Source organism: Scaptodrosophila lebanonensis, unplaced genomic scaffold, assembly GCF_003285725.1.
Source record: "Scaptodrosophila lebanonensis strain 11010-0011.00,11010-0021.00 unplaced genomic scaffold, SlebRS2 tig00000024-arrow-pilon, whole genome shotgun sequence".
Taxonomy (NCBI): domain Eukaryota; kingdom Metazoa; phylum Arthropoda; class Insecta; order Diptera; family Drosophilidae; genus Scaptodrosophila; species Scaptodrosophila lebanonensis.
Window position 1 is genome coordinate 1,164,559 of NW_022060538.1, and position 24,952 is coordinate 1,189,510.

The 24,952-nt window shown below is 37.3% G+C and overlaps 1 protein-coding gene across 2 annotated transcripts in view; it reads right to left on the reverse strand.

Moving 5' to 3' along the window:
- LOC115621067 (A disintegrin and metalloproteinase with thrombospondin motifs 9) overlaps positions 1–24,952 on the reverse strand; it is a 68,362-nt gene that overhangs the window by 14,975 nt on the left and 28,435 nt on the right. The window contains exon 1 of one of the 2 annotated variants that reach the window (XM_030514593.1): positions 17,786–17,905. The exons of the other annotated variant lie outside the window; for it this stretch is intronic. The gene's annotated coding sequence lies outside the window, so the exon portion shown is untranslated. Of the gene's footprint in view, positions 1–17,785; positions 17,906–24,952 lie in introns of those variants that run through there. 2 annotated transcript variants of the gene reach the window in all.

Here is a 24,952-nt window from a genome sequence, read left to right on the forward strand (position 1 = left end):
ACAATATGTTGTGTGGGTTGAAATGAATTTAGTTTGAACGGCTGCAATATCTAAATTAAAATCAGCATTACGGCAGCTGAAGTACTATGATAACTTCGCGTCAGCAAACAATCGAAGCAAACACAAATAAAGACGCAAATAAATCAATTAACCTTGACAAAAATGCGGTTTGCAAATGCGCAGACAATATTAAGTAAAAAAATATTCAGAAAAGCAAAAATAAATTGAAAATGGTAATGGCAGCAGAATGCATTAAAAAAAATGGTCTTAGTTCCATTTGGCCTAACGAGGCAACTGGAACTGCCATTGCGATTGCGACTGCGAATGTCGTGGGTCTAGGTCTATTGGTTTAAGACGGAGCGACCAACGCCTGCCGATGCCGATGCTGTTGCCACCATCACCCCCACCGCCTTTGCCACTGCCATATGCTTGGCATATCGGCGCGCCGACACTTGTTTACACGCACAGCCACGCACACGGCCACTGGTTGCTTGTGCCCCCTTCATCCCAATCAGTTGCCACCAGCCGGCAGCCGGCAGCCAGCAGCCAGTAGCCAGTAGCTAGCAACAAAAACAATTTCGCCGAGTTAATTATTGCAACGTTAACCTTGAATTTTATGTTTTGATCGTTTTTAAACTATAAAATAGCCCCGCATGTTTGTTTAATTTTAATTTCCACAAATTTTTTTGCAACAAAAAGCTCTGGCAGCCTCCCCACAGTACCGAGCACGCAACTGCTCCTCCTCCAGTGGCATACACGTATGCAATGTGTTCCTAACCAAATAAAATTCTATCATTTCAGCCAGGCACTGCTCCATGACTCATCCGGCGGTGCAGTGCAGTCTCAAACGGCATTTCCTTTGTACATTTTTTTATGCGCCATTAAACTGCACTCAATTGTATTGGGCGCTGAGAGTGGCAAAGTTGTGTCATTAAAATGCAGGCACTCTATTTATTTATTTATGTTCAATTTAATACTTGATTTTATTTGATTTACTTGGCACGTCCCGCAGCATATAAACGTGTTCGTATGTACATGTGTGGACAACTCAACTTTGTCACACATGACGTATGAGTGATGCGCATTGCACTTACATTGAAAAATGTGCGAGTGACTCAACATTTTATGCAATTTATTGTAATAATTCGATTATCATAGAATCCCTGCGCTTTAATTGTATAACCTAGGGGGTTGACCTATAACAAGGGGCACCATTACGTTTAACATTGAAAATTAATCACTTTCGACTGTATAAGGATTTCAAACTGGGGATGTATAGAAACATCGATACAGCTTTTTAATGCATCGATGCTTGCTTATAAGATCAATAACATCGCGAAAGCTATATTTCATCTAATAAACTGTTTTACAATCGATATAGCCCTGTACTTGTATATCGTCATGTCTGTTTGTTTCTATATAAGCTATATAGTTGCTCATTTTAGGAACTATCGAACATAGCCTTCCTATTCCTGCAAGCAATTATACCCAGTCGAATCGGATCAATATATCCCATAGCTGTTATATATGTATATGCACTCTCTAAAAACATGGAACAACTGTTGATACTGATGTACATTTTCTGTTCCCACTCCAAACTCTGTATTCTAATTTTGATATATGACAGACAAATGTTATTAGTATTTGAGATTTTAGCAGTGAAAGTACGCAAAATACAGCCAGCTATACTGCTATATAAATATATATTTATAACCTAAAATCGAATACTTTGTTAGTATTATCCTAAAATATTTCTCTTTTGCTTTCACATAAGGAGAGAATTTAAATTTTGAATAAAAGTAGAGGTAACTCCAGGCATCTAATGCCTCTATTAAGTAACCAATTCAATTTTCTATCTACATACGAGTATATGTCCCTAAGACTACAACTATACTAAGCATTCTGTGATAATTAATATTTAATAAAGTTACATGGAATTCTGCGGACAATAAATTTAATTAGCACAATGTAAATTAATTTAGACGGGACTTATGCTATTAAAACAACGTTCATTGGGACGGAAAGCAACTGGATTTAAAAAAAAGATAATACAGCGCTTAGCCAGTCTGTCTATTTTTGATATTTTGCACTAATCGCTTGATTTGTACACAAACATTAAAAACATTTCCAAATAATGTGCCTGCATGTTGTACGAAACCGATGATTTCTTATTATAGAAATAAAATATGGACCAGTTATACTTGTAGGCTATGAAATGTCATTGACAGCGTGAATATTTATATCAAAACTTTTCTTCTGAATGTTAAGAAAGGATTTGTAATCGTTACAGTCGTTAGTCGTTATTATAAACAGCACAAACTTTTCTGTTAAAACATTAAAATACAATAGCAAACAAGGCAGAAAAACGTATTGTATGAATACACGAAGAGCAACAATTTGTTGCCCAATTTTGAGATTTGTTTGATAAGACGTCAATTATAAGTAATAACTTTATTAAGGAACTCATAAAGCATTAAGCAGAAAGAAACAAAAAATTCCCACGTTTAAACTATTTATGATACATAGTCGTAGACGTTGTGCTGCAGTCTGTTGCCCGCAGCATCGAAATACACATAAATTACAAATACATATTTATTTACTTTTGACGCTTACAAAGTTTGCGTGTTTATTTGGACAGCTCGTGTCGATAATACACAGGCCGAGCCGTGAGGAATTCGGCGCCCACCTGCCGTGCGTGCCGAAGCTCGAACCAAATTGCAAAATGTAAGACAATTATACAATTAAAAAGTATGCTAAGAGTGCTCGAGGTCTTTGCCTCTTCCCCTACATTTGTTTTTTAACGTGGCAACCGTTTAGTTTTGTTTTTTATTTCTGTGCCCCCAAAGTACGAGTATATTTAAATTCCCTCCGCGTAGACGCAAGGATATCGGAGAGTATGAAAGATATTTTTGTTAAATGTGGGCAATAGACAAGAGAAGACATATCAGACTTTGTTTTATAGGTGTATATATGATCAGCATGACGACATGAATGAATGTAGTAGGCTTGTTCGACTGTCTGTCCGCTCGTGTGAACGCTGAACACTTTTGATTATAATAGGTAGTGGGACGAAACTTGGTTTGTAGACTTGTCTTACAAACCAGATATCGCCATTCTGTTTTATTTTTTTTTTCGTGCCATAGGAACGATCGGTGGAAATATTAGTCTACGTAGGGTAACTAGTTCATTTATAAAGTTATCTTGTGTTTATAAGCTTTGTAGAATGTCTCATGATGTTCTGAATTTTCATCAAAAATCATTCTTAGTAATAAATATGCCTCGGCTTATAAAGACAGCTTAACCGAAATTGGTATTTATTAGTTTTCTATAAATTCACCACAATCTGGAGTAGTATCAAAACAAGAGAGAACGCTGAGGTATATGCGCCTCTAGCAGAATCAAAATGAAGAAGAAGAGCGAACTTGATGCTGCAGCTTGTGGGCGTAGTAGCGAAGAAAAATTGTTTCGCTAATAACTTTTCTTAGAACTAACCGATTTAGATGATAAAACGAAAGTAGATAATCATATAGAAATTATGTGTGCAAAGTTTGGTTAGGGTAGCTTTTGAAATGTGGACGGTATTGACAAAATACTGTAGCGAGGGAAGGGGGGGAAAATTCAAAAAATAAAATAAACTCGTCCTTTCTCGGACCAAGGAGAATCTGGATACCAACTTTGGTTATTCTAGCTTTTATAGTTTATGAGATCCTTGCGTTCATCCAGACGGACGGACGGACGGACATGTCTAGATCGATTTCTCTTGTCATGCTCATTCAGAATATATATACTTTATGGGGTCGGAGATGCTTCCTTCTGCATGTTACATACTTTGCACAAACCTAATATACCCTTTTTACCCTACGGGTACAGGGTATAATGAGAACACTAATGCTATAGAAACGAACGGTTCAACAATCACTCTAGGTATTCAAAATTTTTCTTCTTATTTCGAAATCGTAATCAAATTTAGTATTTATACGTTTTGTTTTAGTAGTGCCACACTATCGGGGAACTATATGTTATAGCTGCCATAGGAATGACTGGTAAAATAAAGTTGATATCAATTGAGAGGTAGTACCGGAAAAAATATGAATAAAGGGTATTAGAGTTGGGTAAAACTCTTCAATAAATAAATATAAAAAATGCAATACCTGTCCATCCTTTGCCAACAGCTGCTGTTGTTGCTGCTGCTTTGCGTCGAGTCCGTCCTGTACAGAAACCCGATGGAAATTTATGCAATTGAACATGTGCGTAAGAGTACGTATGTATATACGTGTATCTACATGGGGGCTTGTTTTACTAAGTATTTTTAAGTAATTACTACTAACTTCTTAAAATTGTAATTAATGAAAAGATAAAAAAGAAATCGCACTTTGCCAGCATTTCATGCTTTTTGCCTTGAACGCCTAAAAAGAATGCGTTGTAAATTTAGAAAACTAACTTGAATTTTGCGCACCTTATTTGCATAAGGCAGGTGATGAAGAAGAACGCGAAGTCGGGGCGTGAGAGGCGTGTGGCACGTTGCCACTTCAAAGGCGGCTAATTGCTACAATAATGCGCCTACCTGAAAACAGAACAGATGGCCCAATTGGGCATCCGCAAGGTGTGAAGTACAAGTACAATTTGTGCAGAAAAATGTTAACAAATACTTTTGTTTAATAGCGATATGCGAAATGAGTGCACAAGCTTAAAATCAAATAACAAACCATATTCAATTCTGTTTATTTGTTGTTATGGAGCAGGTTGCACATAAAAAAAGGCAGCCAAAATTAATTATAATAAACGTTGTTCGTTGTCTAAACAAACACTAACAAATCACTTGACTAAAATATGCCAAATATTTTAAACAAATCAGCTTTGCTGCTTTTTAATATTCCCGAGGAATTTCAAACTCGCGCATCCGTAATCATTTGCACGATCAAGCAATCTAACTGAAATTGAAACTAAACCCGGACAGGTTCAGTCTCTGGCGTCCTTGTCTGGAACAGTGCACCCCAAGGGCGTAGCCCCTTTTACCAAAGGGGGGGGGCCAAAAAATTGAAATTTTGATTAAATAATGCCCGATGCATTTCAAAAATAATTTATCGATGAAAAAACTTCAACAAATCCAACGCAGATCCATCTTAAGGTGAAATAGTGCGTCATAATAATGAACGTGTGGTCGACTTTATATGGACAAATTTTTTCTAGGGGGGGGGGGGGGGGGGGGGGGGCAACGGCCCCCCTCCTGCGTACGCCCTTGGTGCACCCGCATAAGATGTTTTATTTTTAATATACAGCTGCTCATAAATGTTTCATAAAGAAACATAAATTGCGCAAAATTGTCGCAACAAAGGAATTCGAAAGCGGAATTCAAATGAATCTTGCTAAGCGATGGAACGGTTTCCCCATTTTACCTCACTAACTGTTTTGTGTTGTGTAGGTGCGTCACGCACTGATCAGGAAAATAACAAAAACAATAACAATGAACGACAAGAGGGCATTTCTCATTCAAACAAGTACGACAGTAAAATACCCTGAAATAACAAAGTGCCCAAAAACTTCCACCGTTGAGATATTTGCGTTTAACTCTGCAAAAAAAAAAAAAGAAGAACAGCCCTTGTTGGCTTGGCGGAGATCACGAACTTCTTAGACCAACCGAAATAAATATAACACTGCTGCGTATCGTTTTTAACAAGTTTATTTAACTATAACTGATACCTATATAATATAATGCAATGAAATAAGGTGCTGAGGAAGCTTACTGAGCAAGCTTAAAAAACTTTTCGTGTGTCTACTCCGCTTGTGTTCAACCAACTAACTGTTAGCTTGCTAGTGAAAATTCGCGATACAATAAGTTTGGAGTGACCATATATCGATATTACAATTAGTATACATTTGTGTTTTTAACAAGATAATAGTGTTAGAAGTTTTTTAATTGTTTTAAATTTGAAAATATGGTTTTGGCGGCAACAGCCCTTGTAATTTAGTTGAAAAGGGGCGGTGGGCATGGAACTGAAGTCAAATTGTATCCCTAAATACTTCTCTTAGAACTAACCGGATTAGAGAGTCCATATACCAAGTTTATTTAATGTCTACACGTTCATTCAGACAGACAGTCAAATGGACGGATGAACCGACGAACGGACATGAGTAGACAGATTGGCGTCGTCATGCTGCATACAAGAATAAATATACTTTACTGGATCGGAGATCGTCTTTCTGTTTCGTCAGTTACATACATTTGCACAAACCTATTGCACTGGTTTACCCTTCGGCTGCAGGGTATATCAAGTCATGCCTGCCTGTGAAACGAACTGAGACTTAGTGCGAATTGTCTTTAGCGCGAAACGTGGCCAATGATGCGCAGACAGCGGCTCATTTGCATACGCCCGGCTCGCTGCAGCCCATTAAGCATGTGCTGCCCGCCAATGCTCACACACGCGTACATAATATAACAAATACATATACTATTCCCGTTCACATTTACATACATATATACGTGTATATGTATGATTAATGGGCACAGTGAAATCTTTCCAATTGAAATAACAATTATGGCGGTTTCAATGAACTTTAACGATTTTAACCATCCTCTAATATACGCTCGTATTTAGAAGTTTTACAAATATTAAACAAAACAAGTAAAAATAGGCAAAGTCGGGTATCCCGACTTTGAAATACTATGTATAGTACATTTGTTTAAAATCTTGGACTAAAATTTCGTGTCCCCAGGTCTTATAGTCTCCGAAATATATGCGATTACACGAATGGAAAATCGGGAAAACCCCCATAGGAGGAAGTGGGAGGGAAAATGAAAAAAAAAACTTGTATAGCGTACACACATAAGTCTCTGAGATCCAGGTGCTCATACGGACGAACAGACAGACAGACAGCTAGAAACTATAGTATGTTGCTTAAGTACCAGAGCAATTACTTGTGATATGCAAATATAATAAAACTCACTGTACCTTATTTTTATACCCTGTACCCAAAGGGTGAAAGGGTATACTAGTTTTGTGCGAATGTATGTAACAGGCAGAAGGAGGCGTGGCAGACCCCACAAAGTATATTCTTGATCAGGATGAGAAGACGAGTCGATATAGCCATGTCCGTCCGTCCGTCCGTCTGTATGAACGCAAGGATCTCAGAAAGTATAAGAGCTAGAATAACCAAACTTGGTATTCAGGTTCTCCTAAGTTCGAGTAGGACGAGTTTGTTCATTTTTCCCGATGCGCCCCCCCCCCCCCCACTCCCCCCCCTATTCAAGATTTTCTATAACTCCCGTAATTCTTGGAATCTTAAACTAAAATTTTGTAGACACATCCAGTTGGTAATTATATATCCGTATACCGTTTCATTATGATAGGTTGATCAGAAAGAAAGTTATAGCCATATAACCATGCCCAATGCACATATACATACATATGAACAAGTACACAAACACGCATAGACACGATTTTGATGTAAATGTATGTATGCATGTATGGAATATTTTATATTTAATTTAGTTAATTAATTAAATTAATTTAATTACATTAAATTTATTTATTTTTTGTGGGGTGGTACAATGTATTTAAGAGTTGAGCCTGCTCGGCTTTAGCATTCCTTTCTTGTTACTATTACTTTTGTGTTTAGTTCTTATACCCTATTGTGCCGTACCTTTTATAAAATGGGATGAAATCAAAGCTATGTACAAGTAGAACATATTGTTGTAGTAGGTCAGTTTTAGGAATTTGTATCGATATCTAGTTTAACACCAGACCATTTTTAACAAGATAGAACGCTACAGTCGAGCAAGCCCGACAGTAAAATAGCCTGTACTCTCCACAAAAGGGAAAAATTAAAAAAAAAATATTAAAAAAATTAAATTATTTAAAACAAATTTAATAAATTTATTAAATTAATTTAGAAAATTTATTTAATACATACATAAAAGACATCTTTATGCAGATTTACATTTACATCACTTGTCTATGCTTGTTTATATACTTGTATATATAAGCAACAACAATAACAGCTGCGGGCAGCGCTGCAAGCAATTCTTCAGAATTGACCTATCATGATGAAACTTGGCATACGCACACATAAGCACTAACTGGACATAAGTAACTAACAAAAAAATAAACTTGACCTGCCTAGGGCTTAGGGGAACCTGGATACCAAGCTTGGTAATTCTAGCTCTTGTACCTTCTGAGATCCTTGCGCTCATACAGACGGACGGACAGAGGGACAGACGGACATGGCTAAATCGACTCGGCTTGTCACCCTGATCAAGAATATATATACTTTGTGGGGTCTGTCACGCCTCCTTCTGTGTGTTACATACATTCGCACAAAACTAGTATAGCCTTTCACCCTTTGGGTACAGGCTATAAAAAGCTTCCATCAATTTTCTGCACTTCTCATAAAATTCAAGCATTTCGATTGTTTCCATTATCTAATAATTGGCAACTAAATCTTCAATGATAGTGAAAATGCAGTTTCAGATATGAAAAGGATATTAATTATTAATATTAATATGTGTTTAACATGATATTTCGCTGAACATTGCCAAATACTGTAAAGATGAATATCTTTAATTATACAATTTGTACTGGTTAACGGCTTACAAACATACGTGTACATGTGCTATGGAAGCAATGAGTGACCGAAGAAAAACTTTCACTCTAGAGTCAATATCAAATCTTAAACAGTAACCAATAATACCGTTTCTGTGTACGATCTTAAAAAGAAGACAAGTCCAAAATGATAATAAGGACTTCTTTTGGTGGGCAGAGGTGCATTTTAAGATTATTCTTAAAGGCAGTCTTCACTGTGATATCAGCATATACATTTAGTATGCATATACAAATATATAGTTATTTATACATATGTATGTATATCCAGAAGGAGCTTCATTGTCTGTTGGCACGTCGAACAAAATTGCAGGCCGCCCGGTTGGCCGGCTTTGCTTAAATGGCCGTGTGCTGCAATCTTCAGCGCTGCTTTGGCGAACAAACAAATAAATAAATAACTACATACGTACATGCAAATGTATAGTATGTACTTGTATATACAGACAACGCAACAAAAATAAATACAATGCTTAATTTACCGCTTGTATGTGGATTGCAAGGAAATGTGAATAAACTTGAAACGAAAATTCATTGACACGCTTTGTTTTCTTTTGTTTTGGTTATTGTTTTTTCACTGGCTTTGTTATTGTTGTTGTTGTAGTTGGATGCCTCTTCACGAAGCGCCTGTTTTATTGTTTGATTTCTCATATACATACATATGTATGTACGTATAAAGAAAGATAGATACATATATATAGACAGAGTCGTAAGGCTTCGTCCAGTGCAGTTATTAATTGATTCTGATTATGCGTTTGATTTATGTGCCGAAGCGCGTCTGACATTTCAATTGAGCCATGATGTGCTGATGTACTGCACATGTAAACATTTTGTTATACACTTGATTATTGTTATTGCTGTTGGCAAACCAGCCACCCCCTCACCACCGCACCACCTTCCATCCACATTAACGCCATTGACAATGGGATGCAAAATTACAGCGCGAGCTGTCATAAACATAAAGCCAAAGCAAGTTGTCTGTTGGCGAGTTAATAAAAATATCCAATTGAATGAAATGGCCAATTTGATGAATTGCACTTCTAGGAAGAGTGCCAAGGCGAGACAGACGGATATATACATACATATATAGATATCTGTAAGATTTTGCAGAGCTAAGTAAATGGCGCAAGAGTTGGGTGTGGGCGTTGCCGCACCAACAGACATTTATAGATCGCTTTTGGCAATGTCTGCACAATATGAATACAGCTGCGACACATTATCCCCAATTTTTATGTGACTAAGGAGAGGCATTCGGGGCACTTCCTCTCATGGGCGTAGTCAGGATCTTAGCCAACGGGAAGCTTCGCATTTACTTTTTCCATACAATTTTAAAATGCACATCCTCTTTTTGTCTGCATTAAATTGTTTTATCACCTTTAGACCAATTTAGAGTATTTCTTTAAAAGTAAATATTTGTGTTTGAAATGTGTTCTTAGTCATAAGAAAATCTTTACTCATTCAAAGCTTTGGGATTTCGTTTTTGGTTAACCCATCATGCTGTTATGAAGGGAGATGAAGAATAATAGTAAAGATAAGACTATTTGCAGACTCATCCATAAGGAAAGATCATCAAATAGGGAAGATAGCTGAAAAGAGTCTAGACCTCTATCAGGCAAATTAATTTCTAGATATTCGCAATGCAAATAATTGTCTCCCGCCCTACGTCCATGTTTTCTGCAGAAACGAATGCGCTATAAATAAATGTCTATATGCGTGTGTGCCCAGTGAAGAATTTCGAGTAATTAACAAAGTAGAGAGCCAGGTATTAATATGATTTTAATAAATAAATATATTCTACCTGTACTGCCTGCTGTTCAGAAACCTGAAATGTTACTCACAGGGCAGACTCATTGACTCATGCCCGCCGCATATTTCTTACTCAACCGCAACGAATCGGCCCCATACCACGCGTCCAATATCTCAGATTGAAAATAAAAGAAAAGATGAGGTGAAAAATTGAAAAACGCTAGTGGTAATTAAAATTTTCAACAACAAAAATGAAATACACCCAGGTGAGCCTCATTTATTTTATATTCTCACATCGTTGAGAAATGGGCCAAAGAACAAAGTGGAAGAAGTGCCTGTGCAGGCCAAAATATTGTACAAAAACATTTCCTCCTTCTGCTATGGCAATTGTTTTCGGCTCATATAACAAGAAATTGTGTTATCCAAACTATGTCAATAATATCAGTCGAGCGTCAAACAAATGTTCCGAATACTTATCATAATGTTATAAGCACGCACGTGATATTAAATCGTTATAAAAATATTAATTATTAAACCCTGTACTCGTAGGGTAAAAGGGGTATATTAGGTTTGTGCAAAGTATGTATATATAGTATATTATTCTGAAAATTAAAATTTTATTTAAATAATGCACTTTTAAAAAATAACTTATGCATATGATCAATGAAAAAACTTCAACAAATCCAATTCAGATCCATTTTAAGGCGAAATAGTGCGTCATAATAAAAAAAATTTTGTGGGGGGGGTCCCCAGCAGAAAGCTTATTAGAAAATAAATTTCGCTCTTCTTCTTTTTTGTTCTGCTAGGAACGCATATCGATAACTCAGTGTCGAAATTTTGTGTGGGTACAGGGTATTTCACGGTCGGGCTTGCTCGACTATAGCGTTCTCTCTTAATATTATTAATTTTGGCGAAAATATAACATACACCAAGCCAACATGTTCATTCCTACATCATCTTGGCAGTTTAAAGAATAACTACGAAAGTAATAGTAATGCAGATTAGAGATATTTGAGCAGATATTAGATTATTAAATCGAATTACACCATTTAGTCATCTTGGCATGTATTTAATCATTTACGGTATGGAACCATCATTCATTCAAAGTGGTGATACTGATAACTAACCACCAATCAATGTTATGTGTAGTGTAGTGGGTAATGTAGCGATAAAATATACTATATACATTTTGTGTCAATATTGTTACCACATAAAATCATACTATACATGATATGTCGATATGCTTCAATAGACTAGGAGAAGAAGCGAGAAGTAAGAGAATAAATGATGAGCGCAGTAAAAGGCATGTCATCGGGTCCTACCAACAATATAGTAATTATCTTCTCGCTTATCCTATATGTAAATCAAGCATATTCGCCCTAGCATATTCCTCATCCCGCACATGACCCTACACACTACTGTTTCAGTACTATTCAGTCTGTGGCTGGCCGAGGTAGTCGCCTGTCCTGACTGGCGATTGCCATCGAAAACATAAATCGCGGAGATGTTGTATTCTTGTGAGCCGTCGACGTGTGTGTTATTTTCATTGCAGTTACAGTTTGCTTGGCGCCACATCAATCATCGCATTAAAGGAACGTTAAATATTTTTAAATTAAAAATTCTTTTATCATCTGCCCAAGGATTTCATTCAAAAGCCGTCACTCAAGTGATTCGCACGCTTGAGTGCGAGTTTAATTGTGAGCGAGCGAGGTTTAGTTAAAAAGTGATGTGACAATTTTGAACAAAGAAAATGGCACAAACCAGTTTTCAAGTGAAGCCTCATAAAATAATTATTTAGCCCATAAAAGGAGGTAAACGATGTCATTCTACATATGTTGCAACAGTATTTAAGATGCCCCCAAAATATATAACCATAGTGGATTCGAGGAATGATTAATGACTGGATGACAAGCCTAGTCGTTCACGATTCTCCTTTTAATAATTCAAATGCTTCTCACATTCTATATGTATATCGATAGTGAACTGTTATCCAATTCGTGAGAAATTGTGTTCTTAAATATTCTGCCAAAACTGTGTCAACTGCAATTCTCAACGTATTTCTCTCGAACTCAACTGTATCCATGACAATAAGTAATGTCACGTATGCTTTTCCTGGAAATCTGTGGTCTTAACCAAAAACAGGCTTTAGACTTGTATTAAATTCGCTTCCGCCGAAGCGTAATCTCCACTGAAAAGCTTATAAACCTTTAACTGAAATTTGAATTTTTGAGCACACTTGCATAAAAATTCCATAAACGCAAAATATTTGCCTGACTGTTGACACTGACACTGAAAAAGTGCATAAAATGTAACGAACTGAACTGAACTTAAAGTCTGGCATTTGTATGCGGAAAAGCATTGCGCACAAACCTTCACATGGTTTCATTTATTCTAATTATTGTTTTTGAAGTGCAGCATTTTGCAAAACGTTTTTTTTAAAGCGGGCAGACTGTCGCAGCTGCCCCGCCCCTTAGGTTGGCGCGTCTCGTCTCGTCTTGGGCTGGCCTGTCTGGCCTGGCCTGGCCCAGCCCCTCAGTCATTGTTTGCCGGCCTGTCTGACTGTCTGTCAATTAACCTCAGAGCTTTGCGTTGATAATATAAGTTATGGCTTTTTAATCGCTAAAAATTTGCATGAGCATTTGTTTGCTTTGTGTTTGCTCGCAATCGCACTCGAACTTGAGCTCGTATTTCATCCAGCCTGCAACCGCCTCCCTGCCTGTCAGTCAGTCATACAGTCAGACAGACAGACAGACGGATATCAGTGTCGCCGTCATTAGAGCCATGTCCGTGACTTAAGATTGCATCGCACGCGTGTGCATTCAACTTGCAAGTTGTCGGTTTCATTCAGAAAGGCACAAGCAGCGCCTGAATAACAAGGCACACATGCATTATTCATTAAACAAATTTATGCGCAAGTGCCGGCTGCAGTCTCCTTTCCCAACTGGCTGACTGATTGTCTGTCTTAGGGCCCACCGATCCAGCGAGCGAATTGCCGAAAATTAATTTCCATCCCAAGCAGATACAGCATGTATGCGTATCTGTCGGATATGTCAAGTAACTTTGACGCGCGCTTACTGGCTGGCTGGCACGTCAGTGACCCCCAAACCAAATGCACTTTCAAAAATATTGAAATTTTGTCTCATCTTCGTTTCCGTCTCCTTTTCGACTCCACTTCTCGGCAAGTTGGTCGTCACATGAATCAGCAACGGCCATTGCCTCAAGCGGGTCGTTGTCAGTGTCGGTGTCGGTATGGGTTCAATGTACTTTGACTCTCGCCTCAGTACCGTGACAATTATTTATTACTGCAGTTCGGAAATATCAGGCATCTAATTAAACAAAAGCAAAGAATTAATGCAAATACTCGCGAACAACGGTCAGCCAGTCAGACAGACAGCCGCTTGGAAACAACTGAACGAGCACGCTCTAATCTAATTCGGCATGCCTCATTTGGGTCGCAACGGTTCGGATCAGTTCACAGTTCTTAAAACTGATCTCCAAGTCTAAGCTAGCGCAAAATTGTTCGCTCAACATTTGCATAAACAAGGCGCACAAACGGCACTGCAGAACAGAAATACAAAGCCGTTGCCCACCCAACATGACACTAGTTTTTGAGCGACTTTCGTTGCCGGTGACCAACAAGATCATTAATCTTAATGATACGAAAGTTGTGGCTGATTAATTTGTTCGATAATTAAAATTGATTGGCTTGGCTACAGGGAACATACATACACATAATCAATTATCTTTACAAAGTGTTGTGTCGACGCGGCCGCAACCCCAAAAACGGAAGCAACAAGCCCCAGAACAACGGCCAAAGGAAGGAAGCACGGCCAATACCAAAACGTGTGCTCCACAATGCAAAACGCAATAAATACATAATAAAAAATAAACCAAATATAAAAGACAAAGGAGAACATGATTAGACCAAGTAAAGCGATTGTTTTATAAATGTTTTTGTTCGTTTTTGATTTTTCTTCCAACTTCCGACACGTTTTTGCATATGCATTAACGAATTAAGCAAACAACCAGCAATCGACGACTGTTAAATAATGACAAGTCTATTAACGGTTCTATTTTATTGTTATTGCTGGCCATGGCGACATGTTCACCAATTTACTCGACTACTGTGGGACAAATGGCCACAATTAACTGTTCAAAAATATAGTTTCGTAAGCATTCGTAAGCTAGTATAGCTTGATCTGTTCACCAAATTTCCCATATCTGAATAATTTGAAAGTGTTGCATACATGAATATCCAGAAACGTGAACAATACAATGATTGCGTAGCCAAGGTCCTTTCTTTTCGGGAATGTCTAATTCACAAACGATTGAATTGATTGTCCTATCGAAAAGTTATCCAGCACAAATAGCAAGTTGGTTGGAATTAACGTTTTTAACTTCATCTTTCGGGATAAGTATTTATGAGCTGCAGTCTTACATTTTGGCGACTAAGTTTCTTGCCTTATTTAGTGGCTTGATCTACATTAATTGAAAGCTAAACAAGAAAGGAATGCTAAAGTCGAGCAGGCTCAACTCTCAAATACCCTGTACCACCCCACAAAAAAAGAAATTTAATTAATTAATTAATTTAATTAAATTAAATTAATTAACTAAATTAATTTAATTAATTAACTAAATTAAATATTCCATGCATGCATACATACATTTACATTTCCATCAGAATCGTGCCTTATGCGTGTTTGTGTACTTGTACATATGTATGTATGTGTGCATTGGGCCTGGTTATATGGCTATAACTTTCTTTCTGATCAACCTAACATAATGAAACTTGGTATACGGATATATAATTACTAACTGGATGTGTCTACCAATTTTAGTTTAAAATTCCAAGAATTACCGGAGTTATAGAAAATCGTTAATAGGGGGGGAGTGGGGGGTGGATCAGAAAAAATGAACAAACTCGTCCTTTCTCGGGCTCAGGAGAATCTGTATACCAAGTTTGGTTATTCTAGCTCTTATACTTTCGGAGATCCTTGCGTTCATACAGACAGACGGACAGACGGACATGGCTATATCGATTCGGCTTGTCATGCTGATCAAGAATATATATACTTTGTGGGGTCTACCAAGCCTCCTTCTGTGTGTTCCATGTGCACTCGCACAAAACTAATATACCCTTGTACCCTTTGGGTACAGGGTATAAAAATGTCAACTAAAAAAGCATGCTTATAAGGCTGCTTGCTCATCAAATCAAGTGTCTTTCTGTCCAGGAATGGATAAGGGTACCGAATGAACAGGCCCCAGAGGGTATGCCATAATTGTGAAGTCATTTCAATAACAAGCTAATGCACTTTAATGCATATTTATGGCATTTTAACACTACCCCACTTAATATTTAAGTGCGCTTTTGTTATTTACGCATTTCAAGAGATTTGGCAGCCACAACATGAGGATTTCCATTTGCTTGTCAGCAACGGCTGCTCTGCAAATTCCAAGAGAAGCAAAAACAACAAAAATTATGTCGTTTAAAAACGCAACAAAAATCATCCAAATGCTTGTATTTATACTATACTATATGTAAGTCAAATTGTTCATGTCTAGTCGCAGTTAATAAATCCAAAAAGATATATATTGTATGTATGTATATTTCCCAAGTTACTTTTTGGCCGGCAGAGACACTCACGCCACGCCAGACCACATGAGCTACATTTTTATTGTAGGGGCATTTATTTTTATTTTTACATATTTAACTTAGTTGTTGCTGTTGTTGGCCTTTATTTATTGTGTCTTTATTGTTAAATCTTCATAATATTGTTTATGCCCTGCATATATCAAAATTGTTTATTGCAGTTTTTTGACTTTCGCTCAATGCTCGCGAATCGCGATTTCTGTTGTGTATATTTGGCTTTTTGTTAAATTGACTACAAATTTTTATTGTTTCCTTGCTGTTGTTGTTTCTGCTGCTGCTTTTGTGTATTATATCATACTTGTACATATGTACATAGTTTTTATGGCCCACGAGCCGGCAGCTACGGTTCAACTCAGTGCACACGACGAGTTCACGTTAATTTTAAAAAACATAACTCAAAATTCTGACACGCTTCTGTCTTGCACAATACACGCTGCTGGTACAAAAATTTAAATAAAAGCAGAAGGTGAAGTAAATAAAAAATTGCCAAAAATTAAAAAAAGATAGACATGTGCTATTTTTATGCTATTTCCATTCTGTGCAGTTTTCCTCTTTTTGTTCAATCTTTGCACATTTTTTTATTTTTGTTTCTTTTAGAATTTTATTCTGACCATAAATCTAACCTCAAAGCTTTCCTCACTCATCATTTGTCTAAACTTTTTTGAACACGTCGATCTCTTTCCTTTTTTCTTTTTTTTTTGTTTATTTTCTTTACGCACATTTCTCCTACTTTTTTGTTTGGTTTTGGCACTGCCCGCAAATATTAACTAATTTGCCTTTTCTTTCTATTTTTTGTTTGTTGGCAGGCGCCGCGCCCACTACTGTGGGGCCTACTATTTTTAGCAAAGGGCGTGTTTAGTTTATTTTCGATGCCAATCTTTTATAGTTGGCGCATGTGTGAAAGTTTTGCATAAACATTACTTCAATTCCATTTCAGTTCGATTTGTTAGTTTTCATTAAAAATCGATTTTTTATAAACACGTTGTTACATTATAAACCAATTTTAGATTGCCTAAACATGAGTTTTAGTTTGAGAATTGAGAAAGTATAATTTTGTAGTTTTCAAATTGTGCAGCAAAATTTGTATTTTGTAGCGCATTTTATTTTTCTGACAGTAACATAAACTTGCACAATTCCTGCCATAAGCGTTTTATGACACTAACTTAAATAATTATCAAATGAATGCTACTGGAATGTGTGGACAGCAATTTTTATTGAATGCTAGCAGCAGAATTTGAATTAAAAATAATGGCAAGTTCTCAATGGAGTGCTATTGAATAATACCATCATAAACGATATTTAAATTTTTGGCTTACAGCTTTGGGAAATGCCAGTAATGTGAACATCAAAGTCCTGATAATATTTGCTGCAGCTTCCTGGTACATTCACATGCATTCAGAATGACTAATACATATACAATGTTATAAGTGCACTCACAAAGACTTTAACATTTAAACAGTTGAAATCTTTCCCAATACAAATAAATGCAACTCGAGCAAATTGGAAACTAAAAAAATTCAATACATTTTTTAATACTTATATTCCATAAATATTTGGAAATTTTAAAGCAATTTAAGAACAATTTTTACACTACATATTTGTGTACATATTTTCATACTATTTGCGAATCAAAAGCACTCCTCAACACTCAGCTTACTTTGTTATTTTGAATTTGCCACAAATTCGCGCACATATAATGGTTTTTAAAAGGCTTAATTAATCACCATTTGAGTTTTGAATTTTATTCAAATTTTTTCCAATTCATGTGCAAAGTTTTAACAACAACGATATTTACCTTTGATTCTATTTTATTCTCAAAAAGGCGCGAAGAGCATATAAAAACTTATCGAACACAGTGGCTAATTTTTGTCGGCGTCTTTCAAACTAACATGCGGAAAACAATTCAAAATTCTGACAGACGCCGTGTAATATAAATTGACATTTTCCACGCCAAAGACAACTTATGCAATTTTCACATTTCCGCAGCGCTCGGCTGCCTTTATGTGTTTTACAATTTTAATTTTATTTCGAATTTCTCGCTGAGGCAATTTTTGGGTTGGTAATTGGCTACCCAAGATTTCGGAACATAAAGATCGCAATTTTGAAAATAATTTCAAACATTTTCCGCGCAGGACGCTGAGCATGTGCGAAATTCGAAAACAGACTGAGGCACATGTTGGAAACGGTTAACTATTCAAATTCAGAAAATGTTTTCATTGCGTTCGCAAATTTCCCCGAGAGTTTTTCAGCTTTTTTGCTTGTCCCACACATACACACACAAGTTCTGTACACAAATTAAAAAACATTAATTTGTATAGGTATCGGCGAGATTTCTGCTGGTTGCCAGAACTGCTCCACCGAGCAGGGGCGTATGCTTTCCCAATGACTATTACAAGAGGTAGTGATGCTTAATTTTATCGGGAAAAGGAGGAAAAACTTTGTTCACATTTAAAAAAACAAAAGCATGTAGGTCTGATTGGAAATTTTTGATTAAGAAACATCTTAACCTATTATGATATTAGCAACTACATAGCCTTTAATATTGATAAATATTTTCTTCAGTGGCTCACGCACCCATCTCCAACTCAAATTGCAAAAGTTACTCAGAGAGCTGGCGGCGCCGAATTTAAATTTAGATTTTTCTTTCTATCTATACTAATTCTAATACTTTCGCTATTTCATTTAAATTTTGACGCTCACATCTAGGCAATACTGCAACGTGCCAAAAACAAAACATATAGTTTATAGTAGATGCACGCCATTTATTATAAATTTAAATTGCAGAAATCTAAGAAATGGCGGCATAAAATTGGTGACATATTCTTAAATCCCAGCGTTGCGTTCTTGACCTTACGTGGCCCATTGCAGAGAGACCATTCCTTGGCCCAACACATTCATTGTTACGCTTATAATCAAAATCCCAGGGTGCTTGCGCCACAGCCGACGACGACACAACGTCTGAGGTGGCGGCAGTCACGGGAACAGCAGCAACAGGCCATGGGCTTGGGATGGGCGGTTGCGCGTGGATGTGACGTCACTGCTGTCAGCATCGCACAGTGGGCCCGCGAGCTTCAAAAATCTTTCGAAATACCCCCAACACAAAACTATTTGCAGCAAACAGTATTTTTAAATTTATTTTATTTTGTTTCGAATCGACCTGCAATTTCGGCTATAACACGACAGTTTTTATACTCTGTACATAAAATGTAGAAGAGTATATTAGGTTTGCGGGAGTATATATATTCTTGATCAGCATGACGAGACGAGTCGATCTAGCCCTGTCCGTCTGTCCTGGATTACCAAACCTAATATACTCTTGTACATTTTATGTACAGAGTATAATAAGAAACATGTCTGCACAAGTTATTTGCATGTGTGACCGTAAGGATTGGGCCCACTGTGCACCTTCACGTCCTTGCGCGCAGCTGTGCGATCTATTGCTGCGTCGTGCCTCATTACGCTCTGTGCACCAACGCCTTCTTCTTACAAATTTATGAGACAATAAAACCGGCACGGTACAAATAAAACGGAACGCTTGGACTTTTTGCCATCTTACGCGATTTTTCCGAAAATTGCCGCCGTTTGTCATTTATTGTTGTTGTTGTTGCTGATGTTATTTTGGTGTTGGGTTATGCTTTTTGGCGTTAATTGCCAAATGCTTATGACACACGTTCTTCTGGCGCTCCCAGACCAACGCCCGTGCCCCGCAACCCGCACACTCTACGCCACGTTTGCGCCTGGCTCCTGCGCACCAACCACAACAGCTTTGCAAATCCGCACACCATATTGTGGGTGCGTTGATCTCGGTAGGTCATGCTTCACACACTTAGATAGTTTTTGCCATTTGTGGCTTTCTAGGAAGTATGCAATTTATTTTGCGAACGTTTTCTATTCTTTATTATATTTGTAGTTTAATTTGCACTTTAATTAAAGCGAATTTATGATTTGTATACTCTGTACATGAAATGTACAAGAGTATATTAGGTTTGCGCGAGCTGAAAAATATAACAGGCAGAAGGAGGCGTGGCAAACCCCACAAAGTATATATATTCTTGATCAGCATGACGAGACGAATCGATCTAGCCCTGCCCGTCTGTCTGTCCGTATGAACACCTGGATCTCAGAGACTATAAGAGGTAGAGACACCAAACTTTGCACAAAGATGCGTCATGTGTGTACGCTGTGCATGTTTGTTTTATTTTTTTGATTTCCCCCCACTTCCCACTTATGGTGGTTTTCCCGTTTTTCCATTCGTATAATCGCCTATATCTCGGAGACTATAAGACCTAGGGACACCAAATTTTAGTCCAAGCTTTATGTGAATACGCAGAAAAGGTGTATTTTGGAATTTACCTCCCTCCCCCCTCTCCCCCACAAATCGTAACTCCCGTAATTCTTGGAATTTTGAACTCAAACGTGGAAAATACCCCCAGTGGGTGATTAGGTGTCCGTATGCCAAGTTTCACTATAATAGACCGATTTAACAAGAAGTTATAGCCATAAATATATTTGCTGCTCAAGCGCTGCCCACGCGCTGTTGATGCTGATGCTTTGGTTGACTGCAAACATGTTTACACAGACACGAATAATTAATTTCTTTGTATATGTGCAATTATACACCCTTTACGTGAGTTTGAATACTGAGAGTGGTAAAATCGATAACATTTTTTTAAATTTTCTTAATTTTATTAATTTCTATATGTACAGAGTATTTCAAAGTCGGGACACCCGATTTTAGCTTTTTTACTTCTTGATATTAAAAGCGCGACTTTTATATACCGTTTTCTTGAAATTTATAGCGCATTTAATTCGCTGAACCTGCCATATCGCAGCAGCGGCATCGACATTGCCATTCAATGGAACTTCACAATGTTTTTTGGGCAAATCCTAAAAGCAAACAAGCTGTGGGCTCGGATTGCTTTTAATGTTCCGGCTTTTATTGTTTAGACTTCACTTTTAAGTACAATGCATAAAACCCCCATTTATAAGCCATGTCATGCACTTTTATCTTCCGGCTAATCCAATCTAATTTTATTCTTAACACATATGGCTTGAACAAAGTTCGACTAAAGCTTCATGAAAATGCAAAAAATATTTTCCGTAACATATAACTAGTTTTTAAACTTTAACGTGCAGTCTACATTTTCAATTAAAGTAAATTGATATACATAGGTTCGAAAATTGTGTCTCTAAATGCTTATTTGCCTTCCATTAGAACCGTATTTAAGAACCGTTAAAGTGCGCATTAGGCAAATGTTTTCATTTCCTAATTATCAGCATAACAAATCACAATAATGCGTTTTATTACCTCAAAATAAAGTAATAAAAAGAGCAAGCGTTTATTATTATTGCAAATTTTACAATTTGAAAACAAGGAAATATTTCTATACTGCGTAGTATACGAGCATAAACTCTTTAACCATTTTTTACAGCATATTTATTAAAGCTTTGTGGGAAGCAAAGTTTATGGTAGGCCGGTCAGCCAATTGTTGAATTGGGGTCACAGCTTAGAAATCGTAAAAACCAATTGGAGAACAAGAAAACAGCAGAAGCGTTTAGTGCCATTCAGATGAGATTTTTATGAGCAACATAAACTCAGCTGGTAGCAAATCGGCAATAGGTGCAGTAGGCTTAATTGTGCACTTATCAGCTTGGCCCCATTATAATGGAAAATCGGTCATTGATGTAATAGGTGAATGTCTTTACCTTCAAATGCAGCTCAATAGTGGATCCAGTTCCCTTATCCATGCTGGATCCTGTTATGTTCTCCGGTTGATTTGACATCGTAGCAGTTGTGGTTTGTTTTTGAAAATGTCCTCTAACTCCAATTAGACGAATTGCTTGTTTTGTGAACAAGGCCATTCGATAGCCATCAGGGTCTTTAAAAAGTTATTACTTTCCCAGGGATACTTAAATATTTTTTTTAGACTCGACTTTGCCTAGCGTTTAACACCATTTTCAAAATATGCTTAATATAATTTACTATTTATATTATTATTTTTATTTTTGGAGGAAGCCTTTTACTTGAAAAGCAATTAACTAAATATACTGGCCCTTTGCCATTCCACAACATTTTCTTGCAGAATTCTTTATTGATGTGTATGGAAAATAATTAAGAATGGTCATCATAAGCAGACACACAAGTAATTGAATTTAGAGAGTTCTTTGATAATAAAATTCAAAGAAAACTAACAGAAAGAGCACGTTCATTGTATGCTTATGGCAATGTCATACAAAAATTTTATAGGTAAGTGAGTAAGTGGTAAATGTAAGAGCAAATGAGTTTGTTGTCAAAGGGTTAAGCTACATTTTCACATTTTCACTGCAATTTTCTTCAATGAGCACTGCAGATGCGAAGCGACGCGACGCCAACATGCAATTTGCGCTTTTACGCCTTACACTAAACCAACAAGACGTGGAACGGGCACAGGGCCCAACGCCCTGAGCCAATAGAAACGGCAGCCCCAAGTGGGCAGCAATTGCAGGAAAGGCGAAAAGCGGACTTGACTCTACGTGACGCGACGCGTTGGCGACAAGCTTTCGACTATGGCCAAGAAACACTGCGTATAATCTACACGAACCAAGACCGAGGCAAAGGCAAAGGCCCCAACAGCCAAAAAAGGAGCATCAAACAAGAAATGTCTCCCAAAGAGGCGAACGAACGCGCGAAGTTCACTAAACCGAACCGAACCGGCCACGGACAAGATAACTGCAGCGGGAACGGGTAAGGGAAGTGCGGCAAGCGAAGGCGGCAACTGCGACTGCGCCTTTGGCCCAAACTGAGGAGACGGCGGCTGAGCAATTTGTAAGGCGTTTAAGTCGGGCTCTAGACTGGCGGCTGACTGTGCCAAGCCCCGGCGTAAATTGAGCGTGGCAATAAAAAACTGAATTTAATTCTATAGAAAGGATTTCCATTACTTTTTGCATGCAAGTGCGTGCTGTATGTGTCGCAAGTGTGTGTGTGTGTGTGTGTGTGTGAGAAAATACTAACAGAATTACTGCAAATATCAAGGGTAATGACCGAAGTTTTCTTCAAATTCTTCAAAAACCAATGCTTGAATCAGCTACACGTTCTTAAAACTCCAAACTTTGGATATGTAGCTCTGATTGGAAAACATCAAAAGCTTTTTTCTCAAACTATCCATGCAGTAACTATTTTATATCAAAAAATATATTAGGAATTAACGAAAAACTATCCTTAAAGCCAATCTGAGTCATCAAAGAAAAGATTATATTCTGACACATATGTATGTACGAGTATATCCCATATATGTTTCACAATGTTTTTGTGTTGCTCAGAAATTAACATTATTATTTCGTCACATTAGTGTCAAGTGCATGGCTTTTTGGTATTTCATATATCGATTGCAAAAGATTCCGGTTTTTAAAAGTTAAGAAATAAGAGCAAACGAATTGTTTTAGTATGTTCCATACATTATTTCTAGCACAGAATTTCAACACAAGTATTTCAAGCAAATAATGCAATTGATATTTTTTGTATGCAATTACTTTTTAACGAGTAAAAACTTTCGATATTTTGAAATGTGTTTAGAATATTTTAGCAAAACCAGTGTTGTATAGCAGATTGCTTTTTAAAAAAGAACTGATAATATTTAGTGTAAGCGATAGCTTTTGAAGTACAAAAACTTTCGATATTTTTAAATTCACTTCAATTTGTTAACATCGTGATCAATCACAGTGGAAACGGCGCTTTAAATGCTTTTTTCGCGCATGACTATATTCGTGTACTCGCATCTCGTAACTGAGTGATCTTTCGATTTCTTATGCTGCTGCTGCTGCTGCTGGCTGTGACGCTCCGTTGCTCTAACTCGACGGTGACTGCGACGTATGCGTCTTTGTTCTTCTTCTCGCAACGCACAACAAACAACTTGCAAATGTTGGTGCTACAGAATGAACCCATAACAGCAACAACAGCAGCAGCAACAGCGGCAGCTGTAACAGCACCAGCAGCAGCAACATCTTTAACGTAAGGAAGGGCAAGGCAGTGTCTCCTCTGCCCATAATATCTGCTTTTGATTACTTTGTGCTTTTGCTTCTGCTTAACGCAAGATCATTTATCTCAGCATTGGAAGCTGTGTGCTTCTGTTGTTGCTGTGACGCCTGTCGCTGTTTGGCAGCCATCAACAACAACTGCCGCTTCAGCATTGAAAGCAATTTCTCTTGTAGAAAAAAAAATTATTTCTTAATGAATTGTGATTACATGTTGATACGAAAGAAAAAAATGAGCAGTTTAAATTGTTCGGCCAATGATATTTATGTGTCTGTCTACCCTGCCCACCCTATGCTGTCCACATTCGTTGAGCAATATCTCATAAACAAAACTTTTGGAGGCGGTCGTCGCGTCCCAATATGCGTGCAATACTTCCTTATCGTTGTTGTTGTTGTTGTTTCTGTGGCTCGTTTTAATTACAACAAATGAACAAATGCTAATGAGTATTTTCAACGGATTTCACGACCTCATAACTCATAACGCACCCTTCCAAGGGTCGCCAACGGTTGATACACTATCTTTTGAATAACGACTCACATCAAATTGTTTATTTCTTGTTTAAGGAATTTAATTTTGATGCAGATCAAAAGCTATTTAATGCCAAATTAAACCCTGGTATGAAGGGCACATGCAGGCACTTATTAACGCTTCATTAAATATTGTTTCGCTCATAAAGGAACAAAATTAAAAAAATGATAAAAAAAATAAGAATAACAGACGCGAAGAAGCATAAACAGGGCATATGTAAAACTGGTTTGTTGGAGCCAAACTTTAAGACTTGTTCTTGAAGCATGCGCTGCGCAACTATCAAGCGAGATAAAATCTTACTGAACTGAGTTTGGAATATGATCACACCAACTATGAGGGCGTAAGTTTTCATTAACCCCAAAGACATGACTACGATAAAGAAAATTGAAAACTTGCATTGAGTCTCCTGTGCTGAAGTCAATT